Source organism: Panthera onca, chromosome F2 (assembly GCF_046562875.1).
Source record: "Panthera onca isolate mPanOnc1 chromosome F2, mPanOnc1 haplotype 2, whole genome shotgun sequence".
NCBI lineage: Eukaryota > Metazoa > Chordata > Mammalia > Carnivora > Felidae > Panthera > Panthera onca.
The window spans coordinates 16111666-16130612 of record NC_138356.1 but is presented as its reverse complement, the minus strand read 5'-3'; the positions used below and the strand labels follow the sequence as shown (position 1 = coordinate 16130612).

The 18947-nt window shown below is 38.1% G+C and overlaps 1 long non-coding RNA gene and 1 pseudogene across 3 annotated transcripts in view; one reads left to right on the top strand and one right to left on the bottom strand.

The window, feature by feature from the left end:
* LOC132664132 (uncharacterized) overlaps positions 1–18947 on the top strand; it is a 146290-nt gene that overhangs the window by 97888 nt on the left and 29455 nt on the right. Inside the window, exons 3-4 of one of the 3 annotated variants that reach the window (XR_013553402.1) lie at positions 309–392; positions 2800–2897. The exons of the other annotated variants lie outside the window; for them this stretch is intronic. This is a non-coding gene — a long non-coding RNA (uncharacterized LOC132664132). The remainder of the gene's footprint in view (positions 1–308; positions 393–2799; positions 2898–18947) is intronic. 3 annotated transcript variants of the gene reach the window in all.
* Positions 7646–8074, bottom strand: LOC132664621 (programmed cell death protein 6 pseudogene; annotated as a pseudogene).

Genomic DNA, 18947 nt, shown 5'->3' with positions numbered 1-18947 from the left:
CTATAAAACCACAGCACATGGTTCCATTTCTGGAAATATAATTCCTTCTCTATTGAACTGGAATATTTTATGAAGGCTGAGATTTGCTACCTTTGTTTGATTAATGCTTGAGGTCAATTTGAAATGTGTGTGTGTGTGTGTGTGTGTGTGTGTGTGTGTGTATTACATATTTGAATACATAGGTATATATAGTTCCTGATATTAAAAAAGACTCCTGTAATTTGGATTTTCAAAGATAGTCTCTGCTTTGTTTCTCTTAGTTTCTTCCAGAAACAGAAAGACTTGATCACTCTCATTTTTATTTTCAGCTAACTGGTTTCATCTACTTTGATTTGTGTTATGCAGCAGAATTTTTGGATGCCAGATGTCTAAAACACATAGGTTAAAAGCAGGTCAGTTTCAACTCAAGACTATCATTTTACAGTTTAGTGAATATATTTACAAATTCCATAGTAACAAGCCTGTTGACACTGGCACAGTGAAATTATTATCCTCAACAAATAATCCAGTACAAAAGTGTTTTCTTCAGACCCTGTGTGCCTATCAGTCACTGATGAGAGCCCAGCACCTGACGATAGGGCTTATGAAAGTTTGAAGTGGAGGAAGAGGAGCTGTAGCTTGGGGCTCTTGTTAATGACTCCCGCATCCTCCCTCTGCAGCCAAGCCTGGCAAAGTCCACAAGAAACAGCAGGGCTTAAATAGCTCACTGCTAGTCCTAGCAGGGTTCTTGTCAGTCAGATATATTCACTGCATACCTATTGTGTGCAGAACGTAGCGTTTCACTTGCCAATTCAGCACTGAGAGGTTGGTTTAGCCCTTTTTATCTTTATGACCTGCAGACTGGTAACAGCATTTCTAGCAGTGTGTTCATTTTAACAATAATTTATTCCAATAAAACAAGGTGGATGTTCCCTAGATATGGACACCATATGCCCTGAATTTTCTGGGCTAATCTTGATTTCATGTAATTTTATTTTCATTACAATAAAGGCAATTAGTGAAATACATAATGAAATGTGATTTCAATTTTTTATATTATTCTGAGACTTCATATAATGAATTGGCATATCAGGAAAAAAATATTTTGCTAGATTACATGTATGGATTTCTTTGGAAAATGTGGTTACTGGGTAGGTCATGGTGATCCTTATGAAGGGATTTTTTATTTTTACTTCTTGAACAAAAACCATGCTCTTTGAGGAGGGTGTTCTAGCACCTATGTAAACCTTTGGCTCCACTGATGACTTCCCAGCTCTTCCGTTTCCCCTTCAAGGAACATTAAAGGCTGTATTCTGATATAGCCATGGATCTCAACATCTGTTAAGAAATTTTAGGTTTCAAGTAATAGAGACACCAGCTTAAACTGACATAAAAATACGGGAGATTTATTAGGTCATATACTTGAAAAGGTAAGTCAGGGCTGGCTGTAATTGAGGCTTAACTTGGAAACTCATATATGTTGTCCAGGACTGGTTTTGTCTCAAGTTTCCCTGTCCTTTGTGTTGACTTCATCCTCAGATTCCACACAGGGCCGTGGATAGCCCTCAGTTACCTTCAGCGTCTCAAAACGGCCCTCGCAGTTCTAGCCCTTTCATCTTTACTCCTCACTGGCAAGGAAAAGAAAGATTTCTTTTGGTAGCATCCGTGAAAGAAGTAATTTCAGTACCAGAAACCCTAGCAAACCTTTCTTCTGCTTCATTGGTTCTGCTTGGGTTCTGTGTCTTTTTATCAACCAATTAGGTCCCACTTTAAAATTTGGGGTGAGGTCAATCTATATCTATGCCATGCCATGTGATTAAAAATGGTTCCTCCAAAACAAAATTAGGGAGGGGAAGGATGCTGGAAAGAATGAAATATCCAATGTCTACTGTAAGTCTCTGTGTTTGTGCATACCGTTAAAACACAATTTCCTAGACTAAAAGAGCAATTTGCAATGCAAAGCAGTCAAATCATATTATCTGTACATGTTGAGTGGTCAGCCAGACTCACACACTGGCTGAAAGGTTGTTTGTTTTTTTTTTTTTTTTCTGAAGACGAGGCACATAGTTCATAAGGTGAAATTTCATGCCTGACACAGAGTGTTGCACCCAGGAGATGGGCAGGTTTACTCATATTTAGTCAGAATTACAAATAGATCAAGAAACTCCACGTCGGCAGAACAAAGAAATATAATAATATCAGTATTTCTCTTAAAAAGCATGGGAATTATGAGGATTCCAGAGGCCCTCAGATCATGGAACAAAGAAGAACATCCTAGAATTATGAAGCTAAGGTGAAATCCTGAATATGCTGTCTCCTGTAAACTTACTCCACTATAAGAATTATCTGGGGGAACTTGTTTAAAACACAGATGTTCAAGTTCCACCCCAAACTTTCTGAATCAGTAGTTCCAGGGGAAGGGCCTAATAATCTGTATTTTCAAAAGCAAGCAAATTGGGAAACATCAATTTACTCTACATCTCCCACTCATCTGTGAAAATCACATAAATTTGTATTAGAACAGGGAGGATACTGCTTGCAATTGCCTCATTTATTCATTCAGCAAATATTTATTTTACATTTATTCTGTTCTAGATACCATGCTTCTAGGCAGTAAATATACACAGAAGTATAGTCAGATAAAGCCTCTGGATTCATGGAATTTATGGTGTTATAGGGAACACAATTAATAAATTAGAATTACATAGACACATGATTACTACAAAGGGGAATTATAGACTGCTTGAGGAATGATTAGGAGAGCTAGTGTCATCAAGAGAGCCTTAACTACTTACCCATTGGTGTTTTCACGCATGTGAGATACAACTGAATGTCCAGTAGGAGATGACAAACGTGAGAACGAGTCCAAGATAGACCACACTCCACTGATGACCAGGGAAGCAAACTGGCCAGATCATGTAAGTATAAGAACATCATGGAAAGAGATCTTGAGGAAACACCCCCATCACTGGTGTTTATTCTATCTTCATACATCTCCCGAATGTTTACTTAAACTGAGAGGTGAAGCTGTTTCCTGATCTCAAAAACCGAATTCCTAGAACCAAGGGATTGCTGATTTTACTACCTTCGGCACTTAACAATGGCGAAGTCAAGCTCATGTATATAGAGTTAGATGTTGGTGCTGTGTGCTTGTAAAGAGCTTTGCAATTTGGGGCGCCTGGGTGGCTCAGTCGGTTGAGCGTCCGACTTCAGCTCAGGTCACGATCTCGCGGTCCATGAGTTCGAGCCCCGCGTCAGGCTCTGGGCTGATGGCTCGGAGCCTGGAGCCTGCTTCCGATTCTGTGTCTCCCTCTCTCTCTGCCCCTCCCCAGTTCATGCTCTGTCTCTCTCTGTCCCAAAAATAAATAAACGTTAAAAAAAAAAATTTTAAAGAGCTTTGCAATTTAGTCAATTTAATCAAATAGATAAAACTTGCCTTTGTCGTTTCTCTCACATGCAATTTGAATATCAGAAAAGATAAAATCAGAAGATGTTCTGTCACTTGCATTCACGAGAATAGAAGACTTTCTATCCACTTTTCTATTACTGTTTCAGTGTGGCCATTCAGTAACATGTGAAACAGTGGTATTACATTGCTTCTTTTGTAAATGAGAATTACTGTTGGGATGTATCACAAATTTTCATTGAGGGGGGCGGGGAGAGGGGCAGAGGGAGAGGGAGGGGAAGAATCTTAAGCAGGTGCCATTCCCAGTGTGGAACCCAATTGGGGTTCCATATCACAACCATGAAATCATGACCTGAGCTGAAATCCAGAGTGGAAGCTTAACCAGCTGAGCCACCCAGGGGTTCCCCAAGTTTTCCGTTTAAATACCAAATTTTTATCTCTGAAGATTGTTGATTCAAATCACAGAGTAGTAATGAATATTTTGACTTTCTGAATATACTTTCAGCTCTGAATCTGGTATAGAAACTGCAATTCTATTAATTCTATTATGTTGATATTTAAATGTTGTCTAGTAAAAATGCTATATGTAAGGCAAAGGAGTAAAAATATCAGGTGATTCTTTATAACACACAGATGAAAATCTATGGTGTATTAATTTCAAGTTGATAGTCCAATATGGAAAATTCTTGTCTTACTAATACCCAGGATTTTAAGATTGTGTTACTTTTATTGAAAACCAGCTTCTTGTTTTCCTCCAAAGTAGTTTATTGTGTAAACATAATGTATTGTTTGGCTTAGACAGGATTTTTTAAAAGTATCAAATTTATAAAATGCTGCTTTGAGACTGAATTGCACTGGTCAATATTGCCATGATTTCCTGGCATCTTGGAAATATAACTCAAGATTCATTACAAAATACTTGTTACTAAGACTAAGTTTGTGTCTTTGGAGTAAGAGCCCAATGGCCATAAAACCAACTCTTCTGTACACACAATTAGTTGCTTGTTTTTCATAAGTATGTTTTGAATTTTGCCTACATGAGGCTGAAATATCTTCAGGAAAATTAAAAATTCAATTAACAAATCAATATTTTAATTTTATAGCCTAGGCACTTGGAAATACAGACTGCTGGGACTTTTGTTGATGATGCTATTGTTGCTGTTGCTGTTTGGTTGATTTTTTTGGTTTCCTTCCAGATGTTTTACAGCATAAAGATAGCCATAGAAAATCCATTCTTAAGTAAATGGACACGTTTCTCTTCCTTATTATATAGAGGAGATAAAGATGACTGTAATCAGTATACTTGTTGGCAACTACATAATAATCTTTTGTTTGAGTTATACCTGGCTTAGAGGCTACAGTATCAGCATAATGAGATAGAATTCTTGAGGGAAATCCTTGGGGGGAAAGTCAAAAACAAAAACAGGAAAACAAAATGATTGTCCACTTATGATACTGGGTATTTTGGGGGATTCAGATGGTGTGCTGTTTGTCGGGCAAGAGAGGATAGGCAATGAGCAAAAGAAGACATAATTACAGAATGGAGAGACGGAGACCTGATAACATCATTTGAATTCTTAGATCCAGCCATGCTACATGCAACTTTAGACTTTCCATATTTATTAACCAATAAATTTCTTTTTTTTTAAACTTATGTTACATTGTGTTTTATTTCTGGCAATTGTAGCCAAAAGTCCCAACTTATATATCAGGTGTTGAAAAAAAATGGTGCAAAGTTCTATTTGTGGTTATGAGAGAATAAAAATATAACACCATGTTATCTATTATTCATGATCTTTAGTAGCAATATTATAAGTTTTGATAAAATGATATTTCTTATGAATTGAAGGTGGGTTCAATTAGAAAGTGGGTTAGGGCTGCAGTTTTACTGAAGGCAAAATAACAAACTAAGATAAAGTTTTTATGCCTTTAATTTAATAACTACTTTTGTACTTATATGGTATAGGAGGCTCTGCCATAGCACATTCTGCAAACCCTCTTTAGAAGAAAAAGACAAATGAGGAGAATTCACTGTAAAATATATTATGGTGGTTTATTGTGTTTAATAGAGTCAACCTGATGTCCCAAACCTTCTACCTTTATAACACAGATGACCATAAGTTCAGTAAGTTCTGTTAACTAACACATAGAACCGTATATTATACGTCTGGTGAATGTTGCTATAAAAAAAGGAAATTTAAAGATTTGGAGCACTAGGGGCTCCTGGGTGGCTCAGTCCGTTGAGGGTCCAACTGTGGCTCAGGTCATGATCTCACGGTTCATGAGTTCAGGCCCCGTTGTTGGACTCTGTACTGACAGCTCAGAGCCTGGAGCCTGCTTCAGACTCTGTGTTTCCCTCTCTCTCTCTCTCTGCTCCTGCTCTGCTCACACTCTTTCTCACTCTCAAAAATTAATAAACATAAACATTTTTTGAAAAAAATTGGAGCACTAAACTATCCATAAAATTATTGAATAATTCTAGATAACTGAGGCCTTGCAGAAAGATGACAAATTTTAATGATCCTTAAGCAAGAAAAAGACATTTGATATGTGGGAAAGATTGTAGAATCCCTGGAGTTTAAAGACATGTTTCCTTCTGGTTTATTGTCTATTGCATACCTGAGGCAAACGCAGTCAACATTTTAGCCCGTTGTTTCCTGACACCTGTGTCATCGAGTGAAAGTTTGTACTTGTGCTTTATTTAAATGCTTACTATAAATGAGACATACTTCTACTTTGTACCTTACTGATAAATGGACTTTGTTTTCCATACCAAACTTTACCTCTGAGCATTCACTTCTAAACCATCGCCACCATAGGTTAATCTCTGGCACCAAAGATAAGATAAAAGGTGCTCAGATATTTGAGATATGATAGGGAGCCACTTACAGATTCCCGTACTCAGTCGTTGGACAATTTCTTCTTACCTGATAAGCATGCTTTCCTACAGGAGACTGCATTTTCTTTTTTCTGATTTTTTTTTCTTTTTCTTTTTACATGCCAGTTTAACATACAATGTTACATTAGTCTCAGGTGTACAATATAGTGATTCTATATATTACTCAGAGCTCATCAGGATAAGTATCCTCTTAATCCCGTCACCTCTTTTACCATCCTCGCTCCCCCCTTCCCTTCTAGTAACCATCAGTTTGTTCTCCATAGCTAAGAACTTTTTTGTTTGTCCTTTTTTGATTTGTTTGTGTGTTTTGTTTTTTAAGTTCCACATATTATTTAGCATTATACCCTTTAGATCCATCCATGTTATTGCAAATGGCAAGATTTCATTCTTTTTCATGGCTGAGTAACATTTTATTGTATATACATACCACATCTTCTTTATCCACCCATCTATTGATGGATATTTGGGTTGCTACCATAATTTGGCTATTGTAAATAATGCCGCAATAAGCATAGGCATACATGTATCCCTTCGAATTAGTGTTTCTGTATTCTTTGAGTAAATACCCAGTGGTAGAATTACTGGACCATAGGGTAGTTGTATTTTTAATTTTTTGAAGAACCTCCATACTGTTACCCACAGTGACTGTACCAGTTTGCATTCCCACCAAAAGAGCACAGGCGTTCCTTTTCCTCCACATCTTTGCCAACACTTGTTTCTTGTGTTTTTTTTTTTTTTTTATTTTAGCCCTTCTGACAGGTGTGAGGTAATATTTCACTGTGGTTTCGATTTGCATTTCCCTGATGATGAGTGACGTTGAGCATCTTTTCATGTGTCTGTTGGTCATCTTTGGATGTCTGGAGAAATGTCTGTTTATCTCTTCTGCCTGTTTTAAATTTTTTTTTGGGGGGGTGAGTTGTATAAGTTCTTTTTTCATTTGCATTTTATTCATTGCTTATGTTGCATATTCAAATACAATAAACCTCATTTTAAAAACGTAAGGCACATAAAAGTCTCTGTCCAAGGTCTATATTATTCTTTAAATTTCTGTTGGCTAATAAAGATATTCCCACTACAGAACTGGAGCTATCTAGAAATGCACATGATAAACTTTTTGCATGCAGGATACCTGAAATATTATTATATCTTACCTCATGACACAATTGAACAGTCTCAAATCAAATGTTTGTATGTGAATAATGATTATAACTATTGTTGTTATTTGCAAAACCTTAATCAGCTTATCCACATATGTACAGTCAGGTCCCCAAATGTTAATTATATAAAATCTAAAGGAAGAATAGTATCTACCTGCATCTGTGTTCCATTTCTTTAAAGGGAGATTTGGCATTTTTAGTCCTCCTTCCATGAGTCATGTTGCTACTTGCAAAGGCCAATGTTATACAGTGCTGAAGACCATGGATGGATACTGCTCATATGACACCTGAATCCAGCCATCCTGATCCATATCACAACACCTGAATATATCTGTCAACCCCTGCAAGATGATGCAGCCCTTGATGAAGTCATCAAGGGCCCCCATACTTGTATGTCACACTTGTGGATGAAGATGTCGTGAAACTGGTCAGAGGGCCCATACACTGAAAGTGCTTGCTTGAGCTCCTTCTTGTCAACCATCCTAGAGTGATTCCTGTTCATAAGTGTGGAAGACATTCTGCCAGTCTGTGATGTATTTCCAGATAACAGTGAACTCGCTGAAGGTCACACCAGCCTTGTTCTCTTGGTCAAACATAGATATCATTGACCTGACAGTCACTGGATTCAGTGGAATCCACATGCCATTGGATAGTGCTTGCTGAAGTTCATTGTCCAGTATCATTTGGCTCCTATCTTTGTCAACCCTCTGGGAACCCTTTGGGAAAGCTCTGATCTGTCAGCACTACACCTCTGGCAGGGCGGGACGGAAGGACAGCAAGGGTAGGTGGTCATGGACCCAGGCATGGTTGGGATGAGACATGGGAGAAATTTTACATATTTTAAATACTAACCCTGTATTGGACATATCATTTGAAGGCAAATGCCTTCTCCCATTCAGTAAGTTGCCTTTTTGTTTTGTTGATGGTTTCCTCTGCTGTGCAGAAGCTTTTTTATTTTAATGTAGTCCCGATAGTTTATTTTTGCTTTCGCTTCCCTTGCTTCAGGAGACATGTCTAGAAAAATGTTGCCACTGCCAATGTCAGAGAAATTACTGCCTGTGCTCTCTTCTAGGATTTTTATGGTTTTAGGTCTCACATTTAGGTATTTGATCCATTTTGCATTTATTTTTGTGTATAGTATAAGAAAGTAGTCCACTTTAATTCTTTTGCATGTAGCTGTCCAGTTTTCCCAACACCATTTGTTGAAGAGACTGCCTTTTTCCCATTACATATTCTTACCTCCTTTATCAAAGATTGACCATAAAATCATGGGTTTATTTCTGGGCTCCCAATTCTGTTCCGTTGATCTATGATACATATTTTTGTGCCAGTATCATTCTATTTTGATTACTACAACTTTGAAGTATATCTTGAGATCTGAGATTATGATAACTCCAGTTCTGTTCTTCTTTTTTCCTTTTTTTTTTAAAGACACCGTGTACTTATTAAGTGCTTCAGCTTGTCACATTCTTTTTTAAAAAAATGTTTATTTCTTTTTGAGAGAGAGAAAGAGTGTATGCTCACAAGTGGGGGAGGCATAGAGAGAGAGGGAGACACAGAATCCGAAGCAGGCTCAGGCTCCAAGCTGTCAGCACAGGGCCTGGCACCGGGCTTGAACTCAACAAACTGTGAGATCACGACCCAAGCTGAAGTCAGACACTTAAACTACTGAGCGACCCAGGCCCCTTGTTCTTTTTCAAGGTTGCTTTGATTATTTGGGGTCTTTGTGGTTCCACACAAATTTTAGGATTATTTGTTCTAGCTCTATGAAAGCTGCTGTTGGTATTTTGACAGGGATCACATTAAATCTGTAGATTTCTTTGGGTAGTAGGGACATTTTAACAATATTTGTTCTCTCAATTCATGAGCATGGGGTATCTTTCTATTTATTTGGGTCCTCTTCAATTTCTTTCATTAATGTTTTATGGTTTTCAAAGTTTGGGTTTTTCATCTCCTTGGTTAAGTTTATTTCCGGGTATTTTCAGTGCAATTGTAAATGGGATTATTTTCTTTTTTTTTTAGGTTTATTTGTTTATTTTGAGAGAGAGAGTGAGAAGAGGCAGAAGGGGAGGGAAAGGGAATCCCAAGCAGGCTCCATGCTATCAGTGCACATCCCGACACAGGGCTCTATCTTACAAACAATGAGATTATGATCTGAGCCAAAATCAAGAGTTGGACGCTTAACCACCTGAGTCACCCAAGCACCCCAGGGTTATTTTCTTAATTTCTCTTTTTGCTACTTCAGTATTAGTATATAGAAATGTAACAATTTTTGTGTATTGATTTTGTATCCTGCAACCTTACTGAATTCATTTATCAGTTCTACCAGTTTTTTGGTGGGGTCTTTAGGGTTTTCTATATATAGCATCATGTCATCTGCAGATAGTGACAATTTTACTTCTCTCTTACCAGTTAGGATGTCTTTTATTTCTTTTTCTTGTCTGCTGTGGGTAGAACTTCTAGTACTATGTTGAGTAACAGTAGTGAGAGTAGACATCCTTGTCTGGTTCCTGATCTCTCTTATAGTTGATTTATTTCCTCTGATTTTTCTTTTTTTAAATTATTTATTTATTTTGAGGGGGGAGAGGGGCAGAGAAAGAGGGAGACAGAATCCCAAGCAGACTCTGCACAATGAGCATGCAGAGTGCGATGTGGGGCTCAAACTCAAGAAACAAAGATCATGACTTGAGCCCAAATCAAGAGTTGGACGCTTAACTAACTGAGCCATACAGGCACCCCTGCTTTTTGTTTTTAAAATCTTTTCTCTGCTTCTCATATTCGCATGTCCTCAGTTTCTTCTTTCTTACTGGTAGTGTTCCTATTCATAGCTAACAACAAACCTCACCAATTTTTATCAATTTTTGTTTTGTTCATCTGTTTATGTGTTTATTATTTCTACTGGCACATACTGTAATTTTTATGATTATGATTATTACTGAAGTATGTGGTTAAATTTGACCATATACTGGTTATTAAAGTTAAAATTATTTGGAGAATTAGTATGAACCATATGGTGATGATGGCTTCCTCCACTGAGAGTGTCATGGGTAGAACTATGTCCACCAAAAGTTAACATGCTGAAATTCTAACCCTCCATACTTCAGAATGTTAACTTACTTGGAAATAGGGTTATTGCAGATGTCATTAGTTAAGATGAGGTCATCTGGAATAGGATGGACCCCTAATACAATGTGACTGATGCCCTTAAAAGAGAAATTTGGATATAGATATGCACATAGGGGGAATGTCATGAAACGAGTGGAGTTGTGTTATCACAATCAAGAAAGTACCAGAAGCTAGGAGAGAGGCCTTCCCTAGAACTTTCAGAGAGAGCATGACTCTGTCAACACCTTGATCTCAGAACTCTGGCTTCACAAAGTATGAGACAGCAAGTTTCTATTGTTTAAGTCACCTAGTTTGTGGCAGCTAGTTTGACCTCATTGTGGCAGCTTCAGGATAAGAAAGTGTACTGCTTGCACTCTGGGTGGGGATAAAGAAACCCATGCCTTTGGCTGATGAGTATACCTTAGGCTTAGGAGCTGGTCCTCACAGGGTCATTTAGAATCTCTCTAGTGCTCCTCAACCACCTGGTAGATGGAGACAGTTCTTGACTCAGTGGTCAAAAACAATAGAGTTCAAGGGCAGCATAGAGTTCCCAATCTATGGGAAGACCCTTCAACTCTAGATTTAGCACTGATTTTCTGTTCTATGTACTGTCATATTTTACATATCTGTGTTTACAAACTCAGGGCATTGGTGAGTGACTCTTTCCCCTTCACTACTCAGTCTGAGTTAAAATATGCTTTCACAAAGATGCCTGGATACATTTATAGTTTAGTGAGCCAAATAGCTTTGTTTTCTAAAGGTAGGTCAACTGAAAGAAGAGTTCAATACACTCTTTCCAGCCAATTAAATATTTTTGAAAATAGCTCTTTAGTTAGGCAGTTTAACCTAAATTTTCAGAGAAATAGTGAGTAAGCTTAAAAGCAGATTAATAAAGCAAATAAACCATTCATTATAATTAAAGACTTTATTGATTGAAACTTGACTTATATTATTAACTTAATTCTAGATTTTATTGTGGCTTGAGCAGAATGTTTTCTCAAATTGTTCTGACTTTCCCTAGTCATCAGGCTAACTTCTAGACTGCTTTTTTCCACCTTGTATGCATCATCCATATTCAATCATAAATGTCTATTTATATAATTCTTAATACCAGATCTTGAATTAAAAGCAAAAATAATGGTGGTTGTTTATATGTATAGAATGCCTTCCAGTACACAAGGCACTTTATATAACAGAAGCTTTCCTAAACCACTTTCACATATACAGTCTACTAGATGAAGAAAACTTTTCATTTATTTCTGGGCACACTGAGGACCAGGGACTAGTAGGCCCCTTGTCAGCAACCTGGTCACCTTTATGCCCCACAGTGGAGGAATTTGTACCAAGTTCTCTGTGCCCTCAAAACTGTTTAAGTGAGGAGTACTTGTTATTGTAATTGTATGATTTAGATAAATGTTATATAAATCAGTGACATAGGAGTGCAAAAAAGAGAATTGTGTCTATAAAATCTAAATCTTCAGAAGGACCACAAAAGACAAATCACATCAAAAATCAATCTGAGGTGTGCCCGGGTGGCTCAGTTGGTTAAGCATCCGACTTCAGTTCAGGTCATGGTCTCACGGGTCATGAGTTCGAGCCCTGCATCAGGCTCTGTGCTGACAGCTCAGAGCCTGGAGCTTGCTTTCAGATTCCGTGACTCCTGCTCTCTTTGCCCCTCCCCTGCTCACACACACTCTCTCTCTCTCTCAATAATAAATAAAAAACATTAAAAATTTTTAAAAAATCAACTTGAAATTGGTTGTGGAACAGACATCATAAAAAAAATTGAGAGACAAATCTGGAAGAATTCTTCCCAGGTCGCTTTTCAAATGCTTTAAATTGTTACTTTAACTTTAAAGACACACAATAGAAATCACAGACAATACACTTTATGAATGTTTCACCAAGGAAAGAAGATTCATCTTCAATGACACAGTCAGGCTATGGTTGGCAGAATAATATTCCCACCCCTATCATCAAAGTTATCCACATCCTAATCCTCCAACCCTGTGAGTATGTTACCTCATATGGCAAAGGGGGTCTTCCAGATGTGATTAAATTAAGGATCTTGAGATGGAGAGATTATCCTGGTCTATCCAGTTTGATCCAAGGTAACCCCAGTGGTCCTTGTAAGTGGAAGGGAGATAGTAGAGTCACAGTCCGAGAAGGAGATGTAATGAGGGAAACAGAGGCTGGAGGGGTGATTGCTGGCTTTGAAGCTGGGAAGGTACCATGAGCCAAGGAATGTGAGGGACCTCTAGAAGCTGGAGAAGGCAAGGAACAGATCCTTCCCTGAAGCCCCCATGGGAGGCTTCCCTGTAGCCCTGCAGCCCTACAGACACCTTGCTTTTAGCCCAGTGAGATCCATTTTGGACTTCTGACCTCCGGAATTAGAAGAACAATTTTTTATCCTTTTAAGCCACTGTGCTTGTGGTAACTTGTTACAGCAGCAATAAGAAATTAATTCACATAATTTTTTGAAGTTCGTTTATCCACATATGTATAATAAGTGTACATTCATGTTTGAAATTAAAATTAAATCATTATAGTGTGTACGTATCACTTTTTAACAATTTCCAATTTACCCAACTTTTTGGTTAATTGACCAACCACAGGCTCCAATTTTTTTTTTTTTTTTGAGTGACAGGACTATTATTCTATGTGGTAACTCATTTTATCCACAGTTTTGTGAAGTCCATATCACAATTGCTTTCAAAGTTCTAGTTTTGTCTTTGTCTCTGGCTTTCTGATTGGGGTGGAGGAAGTCATTTAATTTTCTTCTTATTTTCATTTATGAAAACTGGGGGCTTGGACTTTTACACTCAAACAGTGTATGATTTAAAAACTTTCATCAAATAATCTCACTTATCTTCTCTCACCTGTTTAATTTGTAGCTGAAACCCTTGGGTTTATCTGTGCTTTAGCTCTGATTTAACTTGAAATTAAAGTCCGTGTGCTTCACAGCTGCTGGCTGCCCTTAACCAGGGACTTACAACTGAAATGTTTGAAGAACAGTGGAGTCAAGAGACCAGGATTTCAGATCTGATTGACACTAACTAGCTGGGTGTCCTTTGACAAATCTTTTAATCTCTCTGGGCCTTAGTTTTCTCATTTATAAATTATGAAGTTGGAGTCAATAATTTTTAAAGTCTTTTTTAGCTTTACAATTTTATGACTCCATAATTTAATTCTAGAAAAATTCGGCTGTAAGAAATGCTAAATTTCTCATCAAGGTGGGAAGAAAAATATTGTGGTTTGTAGGATATGCATGCATGTTCCTGTATATTCCTATGAATATCTTTTCCAAGAAGTTGAAAACATGTATTTACATTCTGTAATTTACCTAATTTCCCCCCCCCCCCCCGCCTTATCATACAAACCTAAAAACTACATTTAGACACAAATGCCTTTTTGTTGGAATGACCTTGTCTTAGCCATGGATACATCCTGCAAGACACAGCAAGTTCCCACTCAGTTACGGACATTGAGCTCAGTACTAGAAAAGCTCCAACATGTCACATAGGAGGAATCAGACTTCAAGACAGATCCATTCTAGTATTACCTGATAAGTGCTGTCACAGAAGGTAGTACAAAATGCAGAATATGGGCAAGGGAAGAAGTGGTTAATCTCGTCTGTAGTAGTGACAAAAAAGGTTTTTGCACCTTTTTGAACAAAGGCTTTTTGACCCACAAGATGCATCCTGAAGGTTCTAAAAAATAAAAAGCAAGTTTGGGGGTTGGGAGAGTATTTCAGTCATAGAAAATAGCCTGTTCCAAATGCAGGGGTGTGAAAGGCATGGCATAATTGGAAAAAAAGGTGAAAATTTCATCATGTTTAAATAGAGAGCAAGTGTGATAAAGGACTGGGAAAGTGCATAGAAGATAAGACAGAAAAAGTGCAAGCTGTTTTCTACCAAGCTAGAGGTGACAAGAAATCAGCAAGTGTCTTCCTGGTGAAATGACATGATCAGGTGTTATTTATAAAGGGATAATTCTAGGGACGCCTGGTGACTCGGTGGATTAAGTGTCTGACTTTGGCTCAGATCATGATCTCACCGTTCATGAGTTCGAGCCCTGCGTCGGGCTCTGTGCTGACAGCTCAGAGCCTGGAGCCTGCTTCAGGTTCTGTGTCTCCCTCTCTTTCTGCCCCTCCCCTGCTCACACTCTGTCTCTCTCTGTCTCAAAAATAAATAGTAAACATTAAACAATTTAAAAAAAATAAAGTGATAATTCTAGCAGGTATTGGGCAGGTGCAGACTCAGTGCGGGAGGCTTTGTAGAAGGAAAGGGGAGAGGAAAGTTCAAGAGATAGTGAACATTGAATTAAAGCAGTGCTAGCAGCTATTTCAGAAAAAGAAGCCATTGGCTTTTATAAACGGGTATTCTTTCCCAAAGCACTGCCCCCTACCCCAGCAAGGGCTTCCAGGTCACAGACCACGTCTTAGTTTATTCACCAGAACGGTACATGAAGAATATTTTACAATACAGAGCTCCTGACCATCAACACCGATAACACAAAACACATGTATTTTAAAAACACATGTAAACAGAATTTACAAGGATCAATGGATTATAAAGTGGTTTCTTATTCCCTCTCAAGGCTATGAATACATTGTGAAATCTAGGGCAGTTAAATACTGTATTTAAATTCGGATATGGTATTTACATATGTTACTTATTCTTTTTATAAAGATATGCCCTAGCGAAATTTAATCAGCCTTTGCAAGTTTATATACCGTGTCTGTTGGAAAAATATTTTAAATTAAGCTGTTGCTTTAACCTGACTAAATTGTCCAACCGACCTTACTGGCAAAGGGATGTATTAGAATCAGGTTTCACTACGAGTGACAGAAAATTCAAATAACAATGGCTAAAACAGATAGAATTTCGTCTCCTAGATAAATAAATATGATATGTTAACACAAAACTGGGAGTAGATTCAGCAGTCATCAGAAACTGAGGCTCCTTCTATCTTACTGCTCTGCCGTCCTTAGTCCATGACGTCCATTACATGATTCAAGATAGCTGCTAGTGCTCCAAGTATCATTTTCTCCTTTACCAGTAGGAAGGAGGAAAGAATGTAGACAAATGTACCTCTTTAAGGACTTCTCAGATCTCATGCGTGTAGCAAGGTTGGTGAAAAATATAATCATTATTCTAGATTGCATCGTTTTGACTAAAAATTGGAGAGTCTATAAGGAAGATGAGACAGTATGTATTAAAAGATAACTAGCAGTCTCTTCTGGAAAGGGAAACAGGACCGAGTGTGAAAACAAAGCAGGGTCAAAATTAATTGCTTTAGTGATCCAAATGATCATTTGGTGACCAGTTCCATAATTACAAAAAAAAAAAAAAAATTCTTGGTAGTTTGGATACAAACTGCCTAGGAGATACATCAGCTGGGAGATTGGGAACTGAATGGTTTGACTGTTCCAACTTTCTCATCTTGCTTATATATATGGCATATATTTTTCTAAAAAAATGACAGTGGGTTGGTATGGCAGTTTGTCTCCAAGATGGCTGCCATAAATTCCTTCCTTCTATATATATATACAGATGGAGAACTCTTAAATTATTTGTGTTCTTTGGGGAAAAGAGAGATGATTGGTGATTTATATTCTTTTGGTGTTAAATATTTTATATTATTACATCACCTAACACCCTTGCCAACACTCACTCACCAACCACCACCCTCTGTGGCACCCCTCCTTCTTCTAGACTGATGAACATCATGCCCTGATGCTATCCCAGGTGCCTGGTGTCACCAAGCTCTGCTCACTTCAAAGGACAATTGCTGTTCCAACACCATTTTCTTCCACTTCATACTCTCTGTTTCCCCCCCGGGGAAAAACCAAACATCTTATAAATAAATTGGCACTTCTGGATAAAGAAGTACTCATGTTTGATTGGTCATATCTCTCTCTCTCAGGTCATGTGTAAGCTTGTGCCTAGGCTTGTGCCCACCAGAAAGGTGTTAGTGACTCAATCAGAGACTGGGGAGGCTGGTTATGGGACATGACTTTGGAGTGTCAGGGCCTCATAGTGCCCTTAAATAGTTTTTCATGAGGTAAGGTGGGGGTCACTTTCCTGCTTGAACATAGCGCTGGCACGTATGTAACACCCTACAGATTAGGTAAGCGCTATTAGAATTTTCAAATGGGGAAGAAAAGTAAAACATTAAAATGAGAATTGTAGGTGTGGCAGTTTGGCTTCCAGATGGCTGCTGCCATCAATTCCTTCCCTCCCTGTAGGATCAAACCATCCCTTCATGGAGGGGTGGAGTCTGTTCCTCCCTCCCCATTGGATCTGGGCTGGACTTAGAGACCTGCTTGATCACTGAATGAAACCTGGCAGGTTCTACCTGGGCCTTGGGAATGCTTGCTTTTGAAAGGCTTATTAGGAGGAGAACAGATGTAAGAAGTGTGACTGTCCTGTGACCGCCATGCTGTGAAAAGCCCAAGCTATGTGCAGAGGTCCTGGAGGAGGAGATTCTGGGTGGGGAATGAGGGACTGACTATGTGCATGAGGAAGCCTTCTTAGAAATGGATCCTCCAGACCACCCACCCCAGCTGAGACCACATGGATCAAGATAAACCATCCAGCCACACCCTTCTCACATTCCTGACTCACAAAATTGTTGAGTAAAATAAAATTAGTGTCTTAATCCCTGAAATTAATCCTTAAATCCCTTAAATCCCTAAGTGGCATAAATAGATAACTGAAAAAGTAGGTTAAAGAAAGAATATAATACGGGGGAAGGGGGATGGAAGATAAGCAAGAGGTAAAATAGGGTTGAAGGATTCAAAAGAATGTAGAAAGCTGTGAAGTCTTTCATATGAAGCTGAATTTCAATAAACGAGAAGGCCAGGTGATAGAGAGCCGGATCCATAAAGACAAAGTAGAAGAACTGTCTAAGAAAAGTACGTTAACATAAAGAAAGACACTCCCAAAAGGAAAATAAGAATCTCAGGAAGAGGGAGAATTTGACTTGCATTGCAAAAAATCTGGTCATACCCCAGAAGAATTGTGTAAAAACCAAAAATGTGTAATATGAAAGGGAAGCTAGGAGAAAGAAAGAAAAATCTCATTGATGCCAATGTTCACATTGGATAAGTAACATCTATATATTGAAGGTGCATATGCGCTAGAAGTTGGTGGTTTATAGGTGGAGGAGACATAATTCTTGCCTTCATAGAGCTCACAAACATATTACATCAAATTTTTGTCCTAAATGACAACACAGTAACCCCTCCCATTATGAAGAAATACTGGAACCTCTAGTTGGTAGAGAATAATAACATTTCTGCATGGTTAATATGAAGCCATATCCTTAAGAAGACTGACCTATGAGGGAGCTGTAGAAAAGCCAAGCCTGGAAGCTAAATCCTGACAATTGGAATGATCCTAATACAGGGCCATGCCTTTTAGGAAACCTAAGTTAAAGTTTGTTGGTAATTGATGATGAGAGTTCAACACTGGATACTATCATAAGGAAGTTACTCAATGAGCTGAAGGGGAGCCTGGTATTACTTTTTTTAAAAAAGAGAAGAGAGGATTAAATAAGAAATACAGAAATGTATCTTGATTCTTGTATTTCTGAAGGAATACAGGGCTCTGTATATCCTGTATATATCCTCTGTATATCTTGGGCTCTATCTTAAAAACCTTAGGATATCTCTTGTCAAGAATCTCATAGTAAATATTATAGTGTATTGCTAGGAGCGCAAAAGCTACCCAGACTTACCTTCCTTCATTTAAAAACAAAATTGATTTGGATCTTCCCATTCACGGTTAAATTTACTGAAAGTGGGGTCTTTCCATTTTGCAATGTAATGGGGGAGTAGATTTTTTAAACAGTCAAGATTTACACCACCAGTAAAGAACAAAAAAAGATACAGTCTCTGATGCTCCTAATCATTTGGCAGTTTTAGCCAGTTTCTTGCAGTGACCATATTTTTGCTTCCCTGTAACTCAGCCTAATCTGTTTTACAAACTTTTGTTCACTCCCACCTTCCCCCCTTCACTCCACCCATGGCCAATGTCCCTTTACCTGTGGCATTTTACACTTGAGGAGAGCTGCTAACAGTTGACAACAAAAGGACCGCTAATCGCACCAATTAAGAGGTGTGAATGTCACCCGTTACCTACCAGCTTTGTTACTGAACATGTTAATTAGTAATTGTACAGGTGCAGACTTTTAAGTTTACAAGGTTAACACTGATGCACAGCTTTGTTTTGGCTGTTTGTTTAAATATTGAAAAATCATGGGTAAAGGGCTGGTCTGTGTTGAAGAATGAACAGATGTCATTGCTGTACTTTCTCAGACAGAAAATCTTTAGACCGACTTAAAGCAATAAAAGTGACCTTCCAAGAAGTGATTCTCTGTGGTCAGTCTATCAAAG